Source organism: Oncorhynchus mykiss, chromosome 13, assembly GCF_057628025.1.
Source record: "Oncorhynchus mykiss isolate SJ-2025 chromosome 13, ASM5762802v1, whole genome shotgun sequence".
Lineage (NCBI taxonomy): Eukaryota > Metazoa > Chordata > Actinopteri > Salmoniformes > Salmonidae > Oncorhynchus > Oncorhynchus mykiss.
The window spans coordinates 25,802,303-25,822,762 of NC_143034.1; the positions used below are offsets into that span (position 1 = coordinate 25,802,303).

The 20,460-nt window shown below is 42.8% G+C and overlaps 1 pseudogene across 1 annotated transcript in view; it reads left to right on the forward strand.

Moving 5' to 3' along the window:
- Window positions 1–20,460, forward strand: part of LOC110487300 (VPS10 domain-containing receptor SorCS3-like) — a 433,335-nt pseudogene that overhangs the window by 307,489 nt on the left and 105,386 nt on the right. The gene's annotated exons all lie outside the window — the stretch shown is intronic.

Genomic DNA, 20,460 nt, shown 5'->3' on the forward strand with positions numbered 1-20,460 from the left:
CTTCCTGCTGAGGATAAAGCTGGAGAAGGTGTTGTGGAGGGGGGTCTTCCTGGTGCGCATAAAGCTGGAGAAGGTGTTGTGGAGGGGGGTCTTCCTGCTGAGGATAAAGCTGGAGAAGGTGTTGTGGAGGGAGGTCTTCCTGCTGAGGATAAAGCTGGAGAAGGTGTTGTGGAGGGGGGTCTTCCTGGTGCGCATAAAGCTGGAGAAGGTGTTGTGGAGGGGGGTCTTCCTACTGAGGATAAAGCTGGAGAAGGTGTTGTGGAGGGAGGTCTTCCTGCTGAGGATAAAGCTGGAGAAGGTGTTGTGGAGGGGGGCCTTCCTGCTGAGGATAAAGCCGGAGAAGGTGTTGTGGAGGGGGGTCTTCCTGCTGAGGATAAAGCTGGAGAAGGTGTTGTGGAGGGGGGTCTTCCTGCTGAGGATAAAGCTGGAGAAGGTGTTTTTGGAGGATGTATATGTAGCTTTAGGGATGCAATCGCACAAACACACATGGGTTCACAGACACACACACTAATACACACACACACCTGTTCGACAAACATACCTAAGCTGAATGCATGCATACATACACATAACCACAAAACTTAGACAGAGAAGAGTAAACTAGAAAGCACAGACCTGGTGGAACTCAAACTCAATAGGATGCAGTTTTGGCAGCGCTGGCACAATGATGCAGAGAGAACAGGGGACTGAAATCAAAGGGAAATTATGGATACAGCGTGGAGAGATAGAGCGGGAACAGAGGGGAGTAACTCTTTTAATAGAATAGCAGATATACATTGTCACAACAGCAGATGGATGGAGTTGTGCTGTTAAATAGCCAATGTGCTAACAACAAGGTAACAGATTGTAGCGTGTGTGAGAAACTTGCCATACACCTGTGTTCCTTTGGTGATATTGTGGAAGTGTAACATCTTTTTGGTTTCTCAGCATGTCGGCCTATTTATATTGAGTGCAAAGCCCCAGTTGATGGACTGCCACTTCCATTCAATCCACAGGTTGTCAATGGGGTTCCAGTCTGGAGACAGAGGTTTATTGCAAAATCTTGATTTTGTGGTCAAATAACCATTTCTTTATGGATGTTCATGTGGGCTTGGAGTTATTATCTTGTTGGAAGATCCACTTGCGGCCAAGTTGCAGCCTCCAGAGGCAGAGGCAAACATTTTTTTTGCTAAAATGCCCTTGTACTGGGTAAAGTTCATGATGCCGTTGACCGTGCCCCAGGACAAGTGGAAGCCAAATATCACCATAGCATCAAAGATCCACCACGATATTTTGCAGTAAGCATGGGGTTCTGCTCTTCATATTGATATTTCTTTAGACACCAAACCCACTACTTGTGTACATGGCCAAAGAGCTTTCTTTTCATGTCAACCAACAAATGTAAATGCCTAGAGATGGCTAAATGGCATTGGCACCTGAATTAGACCCTGTGATACGGTCAGATGGCATGAAAGTAGAGCTCGTTGGCCATGCATAATTACTTTTTTTGTTTATTTTTTTATTTCATACTGTATTTTTTGCTCATCTTCATCAAAGGTGCCTGTATGTATGACATCCTTTTGTCTTTTTAGGATGGGCAGCTTCTGTATTCTTCTTCTTGCATTCCAAGCCCCAGTTGCAAGGCTACGTCAGGCTACCTTCACACAGATACTGGGTTATTGGGCATTGGGTTATGTCTTATGAGTAGCCCTCCTTGCTGTTGGTGAAGACCACACGTCCACAGGGTATATTTAGAACTCCTATCCACTCACCTGAAGGCTTTGATGTTTCAGAGGCGTCATAACCTTTATGTGGAGGAGCTGTCAGTTTATTGGTATTCGTCTGTCAAGTCGTATGTGTGGTGTGTGTGTGTGACAAGGGAGTGGGATTGGGAGTGGGAGTGAAGATTATGAATTAAAGACTGGGGGAAAAGGGAGATTGATGTTGATTAAAGGATGTTTGAAATGATATTACAGTTTTTCTCAATTGTTTTGGCTCAATTAGATTTTTTTATTTTTTTTAAACAATAAGTTCCCAACTTTGAACAATTAGTTTCTTGTCCACACCAGATTTTAATTTCTTATTAATTTAAGCAAATTGCACAGGTTTTGGCATGTGCGCAAAATAGTAAGTACAATTGTGTACAATTTGCCCAATAACTACATGCACATGTCTTGCTGATGAAAACTGACGAGTTGATTCTCAGTGAAACTGTCATACTCTTCACAACTTCTAAACATTCTTTCATTGTGTGAGCTGTCACATGTAAAATGATCCATTCAATGATCAAAATCTGTCAGACATACAGTGGGGCAAAAAAGTATTTAGTCAGCCACCAATTGTGCAAGTTCTCCCACTTAAAAAGACGAGAGGCCTGTAATTTTCATCATAGGTACACTTCAACTATGACAGACAAAATTAGAAAAAAAATCCTGAAAATCACAATGTAGGATTTTTTATGAATTTCTTTGCAAATGATGGTGGAAAACAAGTACAGTGCATTGCGAAAGTATTCGGCCCCCTTGAACTTTGCGACCTTTTGCCACATTTCAGACTTCAAACTTAAAGATATAAAACTGTATTTTTTTGTGAAGAATCAACAACAAGTGGGACACAATTATGAAGTGGAACGACATTTATTGGATATTTCAAACTTTTTTAACAAATCAAAAACTGAAAAATTGGGCGTGCAAAATTATTCAGCCCCTTTACTTTCAGTGCAGCAAACTCTCTCCAGAAGTTCAGTGAGGATCTCTGAATGATCCAATGTTGACCTAAATGACTAATGATGATAAATACAATCCACCTGTGTGTAATCAAGTCTCCGTATAAATGCACCTGCACTGTGATAGTCTCAGAGGTCCGTTAAAAGCGCAGAGAACATCATGAAGAACAAGGAACACACCAGGCAGGTCCGAGATACTGTTGTGAAGAAGTTTAAAGCCGGATTTGGATACAAAAAGATTTCCCAGGCTTTAAACATCCCAAGGAGCACTGTGCAAACGATAATATTGAAATGGAAGGAGTATCAGACCACTACAAATCTACCAAGATCTGGCCGTCCCTCTAAACTTTCAGTTCATACAAGGAGAAGACTGATCAGAGATGCAGCCAAGAGGCCCATGATCACTCTGGATGAACTGCAGCGATCTACAGCTGAGGTGGGAGACTCTGTCCATAGGACAACAATCAGTTGTATAGTGCACAAATCTGGCCTTTATGGAAGAGTAGCAAGAAGAAAGCCATTTCTTAAAGATATCCATAAAAAAGTGTTGTTTAAAGTTTGCCACAAGCCACCTGGGAGACACACCAAACATGTGGAAGAAGGTGCTCTGGTCAGATGAAACCAAAATTGAACTTTTTGGCAAATTTGCAAGACGTTATGTTTGGCGTAAAAGCAACACAGCTCATCACCCTGAACACACCATCCCCACTGTCAAACATGGTGGTGGCAGCATCATGGTTTGGGCCTGCTTTTCTTCAGCAGAGACAGGGAAGATGGTTAAAATTGATGGGAAGATGGATGGAGCCAAATACAGGACCATTCTGGAAGAAAACCTGATGTAGTCTGCAAAAGACCTGAGACTGGGACGGAGATTTGTCTTCCAACAAGACAATGATCCAAAACATAAAGCAAAATCTACAATGGAATGGTTCAAAAATAGACATATCCAGGTGTTAGAATGGCCAAGTCAAAGTCCAGACCTGAATCCAATCGAGAATCTGTGGAAAGAACTGAAAACTGCGGTTCACAAATGCTCTCCATCCAACCTCACTGAGCTCGAGCTGTTTTGCAAGGAGGAATGGGAAAACATTTCAGTCTCTCGATGTGCAAAACTGATAGAGACATACCCCAAGCGACTTAAAGCTGTAATCGCAGCAAAAGGTGACGTTACAAAGTATTAACTTAAGGGGGCTGAATAATTTTGCACGCCCAATTTTTCAGTTTTTGATTTGTTAAAAAAGTTTGAAATATCCAATAAATGTCGTTCCACTTCATGATTGTGTCCCACTTGTTGTTGATTCTTCACAAAAAAATACAGTTTCATATCTTTATGTTTGAAGCCTGAAATGTGGCAAAAGGTCGCAAAGTTCAAGGGGGCTGAATACTTTCGCAATGCACTGTATTTGGTCAATGACAAAAGTTTATCTCAATACTTTGTTATATACCCTTTGTTGGCAATGACAGAGGTAAAACGTTTTCTGTAAGTCTTCACAAGGTTTTCACACACTGTTGCTGGTATTTTGGCCCATTCCTCCATGCAGATCTCCTCTAGAGCAGTGATGTTTTGGGGCTGTTGCTGGGCAACAGGGACTTGCAACTCCCTCCAAAGATTTTCTATGGGGTTGAGATCTGGAGACTGGCTAGGCCACTCCAGGACCTTGAAATGCTTCTTCGCCACTCCTTCGTTACCCGGGCGGTGTGTTTGGGATCATTGTCAGGCTGAAAGACCCAGCCACGTTTCATCTTCAATGCCCTTATTGATGGAAGGAGGTTTTCACTCAAAATCTCACGATACATAGCCCCATTCATTTTTTCCTTTGCACGGATCAGTCGTCCTGGTCCCTTTGCAGAAAATCAAACCCAAAGCATGATGTTTCCACCCCCATGCTTCAAAGTAGTTATGGTGTTCTTTGGATGCAACTCAGCATTCTTTGTCCTCCAAACACGACGAGTTGAGTTTTTACCAAAAAGTTATATTTTGGTTTCATCTGACCATATGACATTCTCCCAATCTTCTTCTGGATCATCCAAACGCTCTCATGTACTGGCTTAAGCAGGGGACACGTCTGGCACTGCAGGATTTGAGTTCTCCGTAGTGTGTTACTTATGGTAGGCTTGTTACTTTGGTCCCAGCTCACTGCAGGTCATTCACTAGGTCCCCCCGTGTGATTCTGGGATTTTTGCTCACCGTTCTTGTGATCATTTTGACCCCACGGGGTGAGATCTTGCATGGAGCCCCAGATCGAGGGAGATTATCAGTGGTCTTGTCTGTCTTCCATTTCCTAATAATTGCTCCTACAGTTGATTTCTTCAAACCAAGCTGCTTACCTATTGCAGATTGTCTTCCCAGCCTGGTGCAGGTCTACAATTTTGTTTCTGGTGTCCTTTGAAAGCTCTTTGGTCTTGGCCATAGTGGAGTTTGGAGTGTGACTGTTTGAGGTTGTGGACAGGTGTCTTTAATAGTGATAACAAGTTCAAACAGGTGCCATTAATACAGGTAACGAGTGGAGGACAGAGGAGCCTATTAAAGAAGAAGTTACAGGTCTGTGAGAGCCAGAAATCTTGCTTGTTTGTAGGTGACCAAATACTTATTTTCCACCATAATTTGCAAATAAATTCATTAAAAAGCCTACAATGTGATTTTCTGGATTTTTTTTTCTCATTTTGTCTGTCATAGTTGAAGTGTACCTATGATGAAAATTACAGGTCTCTCTCTTTTAAGTGGGAGAACTTGCACAATTGGTGGCTGACTACATACTTTTTTGCCCCACTGTACATGTATATTCCATAAATATCTATGACATGGAAAGTTTGTGATGTCTGCAAAATTGGCAAATAACCTGCCAGGTGACGTAGTAATGAAATAGGAATCACAATCTTACCAATCAAGTAAATATATGGAGCTTGCCCACGGCACAATCACTACCATTTTTGAACATGGAGGAACATCACAACTCTGAACAGCAGCTACATGCTCGTGGAAGAGAAATAAGAAGATGTGTAAGAATGCGTGGTGGTGGTGGTAGGGGAAGACATAATAGAGGAAGAGGTAGAAGGCAGAGAATACGAGTCCCTGACGAAATCAGAGCCACAATTGTGGCTCATGTCATAAATCATAGTCTTACAATGGAAGAGGCTGGTCGGAGAGTACAGCCTAATGTAAACAGGTCCACAGTGTTATAAACCATGGTCTGACAATGGAAGAGGCTGGTCGGAGAGTACAGACTAATATAAAAAGGTCCACAGTGTTATAAACCATGGTCTGACAATGGAAGAGGCTGGTCGGAGAGTACAGCCAAATGTAAACAGGTCCACAGTGTTATAAACCATGGTCTGACAATGGAAGAGGCTGGTCGGAGAGTACAGACTAATGTAAACAGGTCCACAGTGTTATAAACCATGGTCTGACAATGGAAGTGGCTGGTCGGAGAGTACAGCCTAATTTAAACAGGTCCACAGTGTCATCAATTGGAAGAGGCTGGTCTGAAAGATGTTCTGAAAGAGCTGCAAAACCTGGACCCGTACAAATCAGCTGGGCTTGACAATCTGGACCCTCTATTTCTGAAACTATCGGCCGCCATTGTCGCAACCCCTTTTACCAGCCTGTTCAACCTCTCTTTCATATCGTCTGAGATCCCCAAGGATTGGAAAGCTGCCGCAGTCCTCCCCCTCTTCAAAGGGGGACACACCATGGACCCAAACTGTTACAGACCTATATCCATCCCGCCCTGCCTATCTAAGGTCTTCAAAAGCCAAGCCAACAAACAGGTCACTGACCATCTCGAATCCCACAATACCTTCTCCGCTGTGCAATCTGGTTTCCGAGCCGGTCACGGGTGCACCTCAGCCACGCTCAAGGTACTAAACGATATCATAACCGCCATCGACCTGGCCAATGCTTTCGACTCTGTCAATCACCATATTCTTATCGTCAGACTCAATAGCCTCGGTTTTTCTAATGACTGCCTTGCCTGGTTCACCAACTACTTTGCAGACAGAGTTTAGTGTGTCAATTCGGAGAGCATGTTGTCCGGTCCTCTGGCAGTCTCTATGGGGGTGCCACAGGGTTCAATTCTCGGGCTGACTCTTTTCTCTGTATATATCAATGATGTTGCGATTCCCTGATCCACCTCTACGCAGACGACACCATTCTGTATACTTCCGGCCCTTCCTTGGACACTGTGCTATCTAACCTCCAAATGAGCTTCAATGCCATACAACAGTCCTTTCGTAGCCTCCAACTGCTCTTAAACGCTAGTAAAACCAAATGCATGCTTTTCAACCGTTCGCTGCCTGCACCCGCACGCCCGACTAGCATCACCACCCTGGATGGTTCCGACCTAGAATATGTGGACATCTATAAGTACCTAGGTGTCTGGCTAGACTGTATACTCTCCTTCCAGACTAATTTCAAACATCTCCAGTCTAAAATCAAATCTAGAGTCGGCTTTCTATTCCGCAACAAAGCCTCCTTCACTCACACCGCCAAACTTACCCTAGTAAAACTGACTATCCTACCGATCCTCGACTTCGGCGATGTCATCTACAAAATAGCTTCCAATACTCTACTCAGCAAACTGGATGCAGTTTATCACAGTGCCATCCGTTCTGTTACTAAAGCACCTTATACTACCCACCACTGCGACCTGTATGCTCTAGTCGGCTGGCCCTCGCTACATATTCGTCGCCAGACCCACTGGCTCCAGGTCATCTACAAGTTCATGCTAGGTAAAGCTCCGCCTTATCTCAGTTCACTGGTCACGATTGCAACACCCACCCGTAGCACGCGCTCCAGCAGGTGTATCTCACTGATCATCCCTAAAGCCAACACCTCATTTGGAAGCCTTTCATTCCAGTTCTCTGCTGCCTATGACTGGAACGAATTGCAAAAATTGCTGAAGCTGGAGACTTTTATCTCCCTCACCAACTTCAAACATCTGCTATCTGAGCAGCTAACCGATCGCTGCAGCTGTACATGGTCTATCGGTAAATAGCCCACCCAATTTTACCTACCTCATCCCCATACTGTTTATATTTATTTACTTCTCTGCTCTTTTGCACACCAGTATCTCTACCTGTACCATCTGATCATGTATCACTCCAGTGTTAATCTGCAAAATTGTAATTATTCGCCTACCTCCTCATGCCTTTTGCACACAATGTATATAGACTCTCTTTTTTTTCTACTGTGTTATTGACTTGTTAATGGCTTACTCCATGTGTAACTCTGTTGTCTGTTCACACTGCTATGCTTTATCTTGGCCAGGTCGCATTTGTAAATGAGAACTTGTTCTCAACTAGCCTACCTGGTTAAATAAAGGTTAAATAAAAATAAATACAAAAATATATATATATATATATATTGTACAGGGAGTTTTACTGTACTTCATTGATGCATGTATTGTAGATAGCCTATTCTAGAATCAGAAATGTTATGTAAAACAAACTTTATGTTTGTTTTCTGTGTTACTATATAGAGAATAACGGAACTGGAAAGACGTGAAATGACCCACATTCTTGTTTTTGTGGACAAGGCTGGGTTCCATCTGGCCAAAGGCAGGAGGCGTGGCTCGCAATCTCATTGGACACCGAGTCACAATTGTCACACCAGGCCAACGTGGGGGCAATATTACAATATGTGTTGCCATTTTGAGAATGGTGTGAGCACACATTCCTCACATTGGGCCCTGTAACACCCAAATTCTCCTGGCCTTCCTAAATACACTTTACAGAGATCTAATACCAGAACACGAACAAGGTTTTTTTAGACCAGATTTGCCAAATTATGTAATTGTGTGGGATAATGTCAGCTTCCAGCGAACTAACATTGTTAGGGAAAGGTTTGCTGTGCATGAAAGAATAACAATGGAGTTCCTTCCACCATCCTCCCCATTCCTGAATCCGATAGAAGAGTTTGTTTCAGCATGGAGGTGGAAAGTATATGACTATCGGGCACAAGATCAATGTCCCTGTTAGATGCCATGAATCCTGCTTGTGAGGACATCACAGGCGATCATAGCAGGGGATGGTTGCGCCATGCAAGTAGATTTCCCCCCCGGTGCATCACAAGGGAAAACATCAGATGTGATGTTGATGAAAGTCTCTCGCCAGACAAACAACAGCGACAGGATGTCCACCAAGAAGATGGGAACTTGTAGTGTTACGTACTGTGAGGAGGTACAATTTATTGTTTTTAACAGAACAACTGCAGGTTTTCTGTTGTGTTTTTAATTTTTTTAGCATGGATGCCATTTTGTGGCAAATTGTCTGTTCACTATACATTACTTTATATATAAAAATGGACATGTAAACAGAAAATTCACACTTGCATGCTACAAAAATTAATTTACTATATACATACAAATGTGCATATCCTTTTTCTGTGTACTACAGTATTGTACAGTATTGACTATTCCCAGTAAACTTTAACCTACTGTTGATATCGGTATTTAAAAAGCTCAATGTGATACAATAGCATTCAGCTAGACAAAATGTACATTCTTGTATAGTACAGTAAGCAGTCAGTGTCAACTATAAAGTAGAACAAAACTGAAATGTTTTATGTAACAAACTGCAGTGGTGAAAAAACAACGAAACATTTTGACCAGTACGGCTCACACAATGACAAAAAAACCTTTTCATTTTGGTGGCATTGGCCAATTTACTGACACAATAACTAGGTTTTGAAGCATGAATGAAATGTTTTGGGTGAGTTACTACATTTTGCAGACATGCAATAGAGTTGTAAAGTCCCATCAAACAGTTGTGACAATTGCACTTACAGTTTAGAGAAAGTTCAGACTGTTTCAAAAAATTTGATTGAGAAACTGTAAACAAAGCATCTATTTCAGTTAGAGGTGTTCTTCATTTTACTGCTGTTATTTGTTGCTTGCAGTGGAGGAGCTGATGTCAGTTGATCGGTTTTGTCAATTTGTTTTGAAACAGGGCCTCCAGAATATATTCACTTCCTTCTCTCAGTTATTGGCCCATATTACAGTGACAGTGAGAGAGAAAACGCGGTTTGCACACGTCCCTTCTGTGAGCTGGTACTGATGGTGATCTGACACTTTATTACACCTCTCCCACTCCCTCTCTTGTTTCTCCCTGTCCCTGCCTTTTGAATCCCCCTCTTCTCGTCCGCTGCAGACAGAAGTCAGACTGTGTATCTCAGTATCTCGGCCAGGTACAAAGCTGACATTTAACTTTTCAAATAGGATCAGCTGGGTATCAGTGCCAGAGCTGCCAACCTTCCATCATTATTCTGTGGGGAAGACATAATAGTGACATGATGGATTCTGCCTCTTGCTGAACCTCACCTCTTAACTACAATCCAACAGCCTCGGTCTGTGGCCGGCTCCACTTTCATATGTTGCTAACATAACCCGCTCTGCGTTTTTTTCTTGTTTATCAGTATGATAAAGTCTCCCTCTGAGGGAGAGCGATAGTGAAAGGGGCAGCCATTTGAATCCATTAGTGTTTATGGTCATTTGAAGCTGCCAGACAACGGTATTGGTTTCCTCATCTGTTAGAAATAGGGGATTATCAAAGCAGCTTCCTCCTTCAGTTAGAAATAGGGGATTATCAAAGCATCTTCCTCTTTCAGTGGAATGTTGATGTGGACGGGAGTTGGTCTATTCTGGAGTTGGTCTATACTGGACTTGGTCTATTCTGTAGTTGGTCTATACTGGAGTTGGTCTATACTGGAGTTGGTCTATACTGGTGTTGGGCAATACTGGAGTTGGACTATACTGGGGTTGGACTATTCTGCAGTTAGTCTATACTGGAGTTGGTCTATACTGGAGTTGGTCTATACTGAAGTTGATCTATACTGGAGTTGGTCTATTCTGGAGTTGGTCTATACTGGAGTTGGTCTATACTGGGGTTGGACTATTCTGCAGTTAGTCTATACTGGTGTTGGGCAATACTGGAGTTGGACTATACTGGGGTTTGACTATTCTGAAGTTAGTCTATACTGGAGTTGGTCTTTATTGGAGTTGTACCATACTGGAGTTGGATTATACTGGTGTTGGGCAATACTGATGTTGGACTATACTGGGGTTGGACTATACTGGGGTTGGACTATACTGCAGTTAGTCTATACTGGAGTTGGACCATACTGGAGTTGGACCATACTGGAGTTGGACTATACTGGAGTTGGACCATACTGGAGTTGGACCATACTGGAGTTGGACCATACTGGAGTTGGACCATACTGGAGTTGGTCTATACTGGAGTTGGACATACTGAAGTTGGATTATACTGAGGTTGGACTATACTGGAGTTTGACTATACTTTGTCGATACAGAATACTATACTTTGTCGCAGTAACGCAGGGTTGGTCCGTGCAAAAACTTCCAATCAGATACTAAACCTGGGCGATTCTGCCTCATGGACTGTAGATTTGGACAGCAAGACAAATTGAACCAGCAAAGCTGTACTCTACATTATTGATTTTACTTTTATAGAGCATCAATTCCAGTATATCTAACCTGTAGAGTTATACTACACACCTGGTTGTAATTATCTACCTTTCCAATGACATTGATAACCAAACACAATCAAACGCCCAGACAATGCTTATTCATTAGCATTTTCATTCTCTCTCAGCTGCAATTCCTTTCCCACACAAAGTGGGGCAAAAAAGTATTTAGTCAGCCACCAATTGTGCAAGTTCTCCCACTTAAAAAGATGAGAGAGGACTGTAATGTTCAACATAGGTACACTTCAACTATGACAGACAAAATGATTTTGAAAAAATCCAGAAAATCACAATGTAGGCTTTTTAATGAATTTATTTGCAAATTATGGTGGAAAATAAGTATTTGGTCAATAACAAAAGTTGATCTCAATACTTTGTTATATACCCTTTGTTGGCAATGACAGAGGTCAAATGTTTTCTGTAAGTCTACACAAGGTTTTCACACACTGTTGCTGGTATTTTGGCCCATTCCTCCATGCAGATCTCCTCTAGAGCAGTGATGTTTTGGGGCTGTTGCTGGGCATCACGGACTTTCAACTCCCTCCAAAGATTTTCTATTCAGTGCCAGTTTTATTTGGACTTGGGGAATCTTCGATGCCCTTGAGGTTTAGAACCTACAGTATTTCTTTAACGTGGCCGGAGATTGGCTCTTTAGGACAACATTTAATGTACTAATTGGAAAGTCATTGCACCAATAGTGCGGTGGAAGGACCAAAGATGTGTTCACCCGAAAAAAATGCTTGCCCCTTCCACTCCCCCACATTTCCCCTAATGATCGTAACTTGCCCAGGAGCCTATAAATCGTGAACAGTAGTGAAACTAAGTGTCTCATCATTATGTGGTCTCCACCTTTCCTCTCTCAGAGAAACATCACCCTTTCAATATGGCATATTCCATGTACTCTTATGTTTAGTATTGTATTGAGCATGGAAACAAACATTGTAGATAATGTTGACAATATGTCACAGTACAGCCTACCTTGGAGTATACTTGTTTGTGTGATGCAGGTCATTGTTGGAAGGAAATATCCTCTGAAACCCAGCAGGATATGACATATTGTTAAACTGTGCAGTACACTTACCAGCAAGGTGACCTGGAAGTATAAGAATAGTGATTTTAAGAAACATCAGGGTGCGTTTTGGATGGGGAGCAAATTAATATCATGGGGGCTGAATAATGAAAGAGGGAACACCCCGAAATGTACTTTTTGTTTCTCATCCTGAGTAGAGTGATGGATGGACCCCTATCCCCCCCTTCTACCATCGTCTTTCTGTTATTCAGATAAAGTCATGAACAGGAGTTGAGTGCGGCCCAGAGCAAACCATACTCATCAAGGGCATGTGAAAATGGCAGGGGTTATAGTTTGGCTTCTCCTGGTTTCACAGGGATCATACTGAACAAGTGCGGCCCACATCTGGATAAACCCGCGTCAGTCTGTGAGGGTCTTAGGATTTGGAGGTATTATCAGTCTGGATAAGAGAGGCAGGCTGGGAAATGAGAAAATAACACTCTGACTGTTGAGAAAAATGGGCACGTAACTTTTATGGCAGAACTAAGTTGTGTTGCGAGGAGGCTCAGGGAGAGGTAAAATGTTGCTAATCGCTAAGGTGTTATGTCATAAAAATCACATATACGGTTGTTCTCTTGACACTTTCTACCTCATTAACCTTGTCGATTAGGTTTCTCCAACATTTGTCACTTGCCATTGTTTTTTCTTTTCAAAACACACAGGCACCAAATTAATGTGACGAATGTTGGCTGTTGGCGCTTCGCTTGCTAGCAGAACAAATCATTTTTCTCAATTCCCTTCTCCCAGGGGGGCAGCTACCAAAAAACAAATCAGGAAATGGTAGGAATCAGCCTTGTTGATCGTGCCACACAGTCCCTCCAGTCCTTCTATAAGAAAACATTGCTTGAATTAATCCACCCTAATGATGCAAATTGTATGCGGTTAAATATATTCCACACAGAATCGTATCGCCACTAAACGTTAGCCCAAATGCAACAGGGGACATCCATCTCCATAAAGTATGCAGAGCGAGAAAATAAATAGAAAAAATACATTATTCAGGATTTTCTGTCCTCATTTGCATTACATTGACTCTATAAAAATGAATTAGCATTTCCAATTCTGTGGTAATAATAGTAATATGTGGGATATTGCCTTTCTGTGGATGGGTTTCAGCTCTGGTCGTTGGAGTCTCCTTCAGATAAGCTGGTTTAAATCAATCCTTGTCTAATAGGAGTCAGTGAATTTATAAATCCCAGAGTGCTTTCGCTTACAGGATCTCTTGTCATTGTAATCCATGGCTGACACCTTTCTGCTGCTCAATACTGATTCTAAAACCTCTGTTTCTGACATCGACAAGACTTAAATAGATGTACTGTAATACAGAGATTTTTCTGATTTAAGAGCTTGTGTGTTGTGTTAGCAGTAGAAATATCTGCCCCGTATGTGTGTTCCCAGACCTGTAGCCAGGAAGTAAAAGTTTAGTATCCAACCGTGGTTGTATTATATAATATGGTGCAGACTCTGCAATGGAACACACCGTATGGCAAAATGGCTTCCTTACGTCAGCAGTTTCACTCCTCCATATGAACTGATCCTAAAAAGTTAAGGTTGATCTTGAGTCAAAATGGCCTCCCCAGTCTCCACCACTGCAGTGCATAGGCCCACTTTGTCATAATGTGACCAGCAAAGTGCTGTGGAGTCAGATCCCAAAATGGTTCCTCCAAATTAAAAACGCACTCCTGTCTATTAATTTAACAGTATGTGCTGATCTACATCCTAAATGTCCTCCACCACCAACACAGTGCCTCCCTTCTCCCACCCACCTTAGACCTGGATACGACCCTGCAAGGTATTGTCTCTGATTGAAAATCATACTTAGGTATTCTTTTTCCACCTGTGGTTCGTGGGTGTTTATTTTCTGTTCTGTGTTTTGTTGCACCGTTCAGGACTGTTCGTTTGTCGTGTATTGTTTTTTGTTTCAGTACTCTTCTTTATTAAATTACAATGAATACTTACCACGCTGCGCATTGGTCCTCCGATCCTTCTCGCTACTCCTCCTCAGAAGAGGAGGACGAGATCCGTTACAGGTCTCTTTATCCAACTGTGGTTGTGTTATATAATGTGGTGCAGACTCTGCAATGGACCCCAACGTATGACAACATGTCTTCCTTACATCAGCAGTTTCACTCCTCCGCATAATCTGATCCTCGAAGGTGATGTTGATCTTGAGTCACCACCCACCTTAGATCTGGATGCGACACTGCAAAGTATTGCTGAGCCGGAGACAAAATGGATGCTTCTCCTCCTCCTTTCCCTCTTTTTCCTCCTTTTCCTCCTCCTCCTCCACTGAGGTGCATTTCACAACTCAATGTCCCTCCAGATGGCAATGTCAATGTCCCTCCAGATGGCAGGTATCTTTAGTGCTCAGCCCAAATGTCAGAAGCTGCACCAGGTCGGCTCCCCTTGCGGTTGACTGGACCCAGTAGGTCCTCTCAGGACACCTTTAATGGACTTTAAGTTGAAACACACTGTCATGACAATGCAGACCTCCATTTTGCCTTTAACAATGGACTATTAAGTGCCCATATTGCCTTTAGCAGTGAACTAATAGTGTCATTTTCTCTGCATTTACCTCATAGCACTTCACAGAGCAGTTATTCCTAATTGGATAACAATGCAGACATACCAAGACTAAGTACTTAATTGGGTATTATTAATTTGCCTTGTGAATCACCATGTTTTTTCACAGTCTAGACATGTAGAAGCAGTATACTTACACATCCACACACATTATTACACCATAACATGAACCTTTTTAAAAATGTCTTTACGCACCACTAAACTACACCTATAAAAGGTGGATGGGTTTATAGGCGGAGGTTGTTGTTGACGAGTTTGCAGAGCGTATCCAACGGAGCGGAATAGATGACTGAGCTCAGCATTCATCACTCCTCCCCACCAGAGATTACACATTTGGTGACATTGTGAACCAAAACAGTTGCAGCTCCATTTGAACGGCTGCTATCATTTGTTATTTATCTGCATTAGTGGTGGTGGGTAATACGTCCCTGCAATGCGCGAGGGAATTGGTATTGGTTTATAGGAAAGTGGGCTCCGTTAGCATGTGAAGTTCATCTCATGAGATAATTGTTTTAGTTGGCAAGTGCATACTACTAGCAACTTGAGATTTTCTGCTTACATGTTTAGCGATACGGTATGCTGTATGAGAATACATGCTGTTGCCATTGCAGCGTGTTTCATTTTTACATATGTCATCGACCTCTGTGAGGATGTAATACTGTGCTGTAATATGTATTACAGGTCTATAAGTGGCAGGGTAGCCTAGTGGTTGGACTAGTAACCCGAAGGTTGCAAGTTCAAATCCCTGAGCTGACAAGGTACAAATCTGTCGTTCTGCCCCTGAACAGGCAGTTAACCCACTGTTCCTAGGCCGTCATTGAAAATAAGAATTTGTTCTTAACTGACTTGCCTAGTTAAACAAAGGTTAAAAAAAAGTCTAGAAGACTGTGATTTAAACCTAATGCTACAGATATTGACAGATCAGCCTACCATAATATTATTACTGCAGTGACAGTGTAACAGATGTGAAACTGCTAGCTAGTTAGCGGTGGTGCGCGCGAAAATAGCTTTTCAATCGGTTACGTCACTTGCTCTGAGACCTTGAAGTAGTGGTTCACCTTGCTCTGCAAGGGCCGCAGCTTTTGTGGAGCGATGGGTAACGATGCTTCGTGGGTGACTGTTGTTGATGTGTGCAGAGGGTCCCTGGTTTGCGCCCGGGTATGGGCGAGGGGACGGTCTAAAATTATACTGTTACAACAGCATGGCTTCCATCAAACCTGGTGAACATCCATACAGTATTATCAGGTCCAATTCAATGTACAGTATTTGTTCAGCAATTTCAAACATAACTGTCAAATTAACTACATCTACCTCTGGAGTTCATTACAGAGTATCAGCTCTAGTATGGACATAGTATACATCCCAAATGGCACCCTATTCCCTATGTGGCTCTGGTCAAAAGTAGTGCACTATATAGAGAATATGGTGGCATTTTAAAATTTTTATTTAGCTAGGCAAGTCAATTAAAAACGCATTCTTATTTACAATGACGGCCTACCCCGTCCAAACCCTGAACTGGATGGTGCTGGGCCAATTGTGCACCGCACTATGGGACTCCCAATTATGGCCAGATGTGATAAAGTCCAGAATCAAACCAGTGTCTGTAGTGAGTCTTAGACCGGTGTGCCACTCGTGAGCCCAAAGCATATTGACAGCGGTGGGATTCAAACCCACGCCCCGGAAGAGACTGGAGGCTTAATCCAGCACCTTAGACCACTCGGTCACACTATCATGTCATTTGGGACTGAACACGGTCTTATTTCTATGGAACATACAAGGGGTGACAAGTGACGCAGTAGATTGTGCTCCGGATCAGAGACCTCTTATTCCCCAACACCCAGGCAGTTCAAACAATCCAGATGGTTCATTTGCATACACTTTCACATACTCCCCTCCATAGGATCGTCTCCAGCACCTCCGTGTTGCATTCTCCTGGCTCCATAAATTCCCCCCCAAAAAAGAGTCACACCCCCCACCCTCCCTTCATCGGAGCCAAGGCACTGTCAACCAGTGCGGTTTGATTCAGAGTACTGTACATAAATGCTTAAGGAACTCATATGAGGCTTAATTAGGTGTTGTAAAAGTGACTTACAGTGTTTGTTTGGGACACGGGTGCTATAATACGTCATTATCATTTCCATATCTCCAAATGTACTATTTCAGCTGGGAGGGGATTCAGTCTTTATTTCTTAGGGTGCTGTTGGGGTGTTAAAGGCCCAATGCAGCCAAAACGTGATTTCCTATGTTTTATATGTACAGTATGTCCACAATATTAGGTTGGAATAAGACTGATAATGGTGATAATGCCCTTTTAGTGGAAGAGCTGTTTCAATAGACTGCCTGAGATTTCAGCTGGTGTTAGTGTGATGGAGTTTTGGCCTTCCTGGTGACATTGAGATAAAAATGACTATATTGGACCTTTAATGAATGAGGTTGTTTTGGTGGCGAAAGAGAAGCCAGTTGAGCTATCTAGCTTCAGATGAAAGAAGGCAGTAGGATAATTAGAACCCCAGATAACCTTTCTGTGACTGCAGGCTTGTTTTTCCTACATATCTTTGACCACAGGGGCAAGAACATCAGTGAAAAAAAGATTAAAGTTGAATAACTCTGAATGAATCCCAAAAACAACTCTAGTATGTAGCCTGAAGTACAGCAACAACAAAAGTAACCATTTCTGATACTATAACTTTAAAATTCAAAATGCACTCGCACATCTGAGCAATCTTTTTTGCAGGTGCAAGGTAACAGTTCATAATAAGCTTACGTATCGACCTCACGGCATTCGTCAGAGCTTTTGTGAATTTTTTAAAATTAGCATCCTTATGTACAGCTCGAAAGGGGTTGGAGGCGAAGGAAAATAAATAAGTGCTACCAAATATAACAGTATGCGTTTCGTAAATATTTGAATAAAGTGTGTAAATTAGACGTGTTAAACACGTCTGTAAAACCACAAGGAGTTTTCATTAATCATTGAGTACATCGTACGAAAAACTTCAGAGTAATATTAAATAGGGGCAGAATTAATGTTCAAATTCACAACATAACATACATAGGTGTTTCATCATTAGGACATTGAGGAAATAATGTCTGGAGGGTGAAAATCCCAAAACATTCTCTTTTACTCAGAGTATAATTAATGTCACCTCCCCTGTCTGATATCTTAACTTTCTCTGTGTCACACAATCTAAAGGTAGGTGTGAATATTTCTGTCATCCACATACAGGAAAATGGTTCCAAATAAATGACATTATTACGTGTTCCACCACCCATGTTATGTACATTGTTAAATGTCCATGTGGGCTGTACTATGTAGGTAAAACCTCTGGTTCTCTCATACAGAGAATCAGTGAACATAAAAGCTCAATCAGGCGAAACGACAGGGATTATCCAGTCGCAGTACATTTTAATGACCTAAAGCATGACATTTCTACCTTATTACGTCTTATTTACACACTTTATTTGAATATTTATGAAAAGCATTATGTTAAATTTGGTTGCACTTATTTGTTTTTCCTTCGCCTCAACCCCTTTCGATGTGTGGAACGGATGTGGGTGGGGCTAGGTCTACATAAGGGTGCTAATTTAAAGAAACTCACAAAAGCTCTGACGAAGGCCGTGAGGCCGATACGTAAGCTTATTAAAGATCAGTGATACTATCAAGAGCAGTGTACGGTTTCCTTTTTCCTTCATCTTGATACTAAAACTTTGAAATACCATTTGATTCCTTCTAAACTTGATCTGCTACTGTATGAAGTTAATAAATAAGTAGAGTTAATTGTTGCCCTGTAGCACACTGTAAATTAAGCCTCCTGTTACTAATCGGAAGCACAATTCAAACACATTCTGCCGTCTGCCTTGCAAAAGACTGCCACTTTAGCCCAGGGCTCGTACAGAGCTCGCAGTAGGCTAAACATCCACAAGACCCAGACTGTTGTCAAATGATCCCTGTTTCCTCTGTCAATCAGGATCCAGACATGATGGACAGAATGACAGTGGTCCTAGTCATCACCTCATATCTACTACCATAATGAATAGGTAGTAATAGTACAGTGTTCACGAGCATGTGTTGGTGATATCATGTACTGTATCTATGTACAGCTAATAAAAGAGACCATGTTGAAGGGATGGCTGTCAAGATTGAACGCATACTGTATACACTGTCAGAATGGCCAGGACACTTTCAAACTGGCCAGGACACTGCCAGACTGGCCTTTACACTGTCAGACTGGCCTGGACTTGTTAGACTGGCCAAGACTCTGTCAGACTGGTCAAGACACAGTCGAACTGGTCAAGACACTGTCAGACTGGCCAAGACACTGACAGACCGGCCAATACCCTGTCAGACTGGCTAACATCCTGTCAGACCGGCCAAGACACTGTCAGACTGGCCAAGACCCTGTCAGACTGGCCAACATCCTGTCAGACTGGCCAGGACACTGTCAGACTAGTCTGGACTTGTTAGACTGGCCAGAACCCTGTCAAATTGGCCAGGACACTGTCAAACTGGACAAGACTCTGTCAGACTGGTCAAGACACTGTCAGACTGGCCAAGACACTGACAGACCGGCCAATACCCTGTCAGACTGGCTAACATCCTGTCAGACTGGCCAAGACAATGTCAGACTGGCCAATACACTGTTAGACTGGCCAATACACTGTTAGACTGGCCAATACACTGCCAGACTGGCCAGGACACTGCCAGACGGGCCATTACACTGTCAGACTGGCCTGGACTTGTTAGACTGGCAAAAACCCTGTCAATTGGACCAGGATACTGTCAAACTGGCCAGGACACTATCAGACTGGGTGTGACACTGTCAGACTGGCCATGACACTGTCAGCCTGGCCTAGGTACTGTCAGACTGGCCTGGGCTTGTCAAACTGGCCACGACACTGTCAGACTGCCCTATACACTGTCAATTTTGCAAGGACACTGTCAAACTGGCCAATACTCTGTCAGACTTATCAAGACACTGTCAGAATGGCCAAGACATTGTAAAACTAGACTGGCCAGGAAAATGTCAGACTGGCCAAGACATTATCAAACTGGCCAGGACGCTGTTAGACTGGCCCAGGACACTGTCATTCTGGCCAGGACACTGTCAGACTTTCCAAGACACTGTCAGACTGGCTAATACACTCTCAAACTGGCCAGGACACTGTCAGACTGGCTTGGACACTGTCGGACTGGCCAGGACACTGTCAAACTGGCCTGGACACTGTCAGACTGAGCATGACATGTCAGATTGGACAAGACTCTCTCAGACTGGTCAAGACACTGTCAGACTGGCCACCATCCTGTTAGATTGGCCAAGACACTGTCAGACTGGTCAATATACTGTCACTGTCCAATATCCTGTCAGATTGGCCACAACACTGTCAGTTTGGCCAGGATCCTGTCAGCTTGGCCAAGACACTGGCCGACTGGCCAAGACACTGTCAGACTGGCCAAGACACTGTCAGACTGGCCAGGATACTGTCAAATTGGCCAAGACACTCTCATACTGGTCAAGACACTCTCATACTGGTCAATACACTGTCAGGCTGGCCAGTACACTTTCAGACTAAGTGTACTAAAAGGTAAAGCACTTTGCCTTGTGGAGACATGACTTACATCTTGTGATG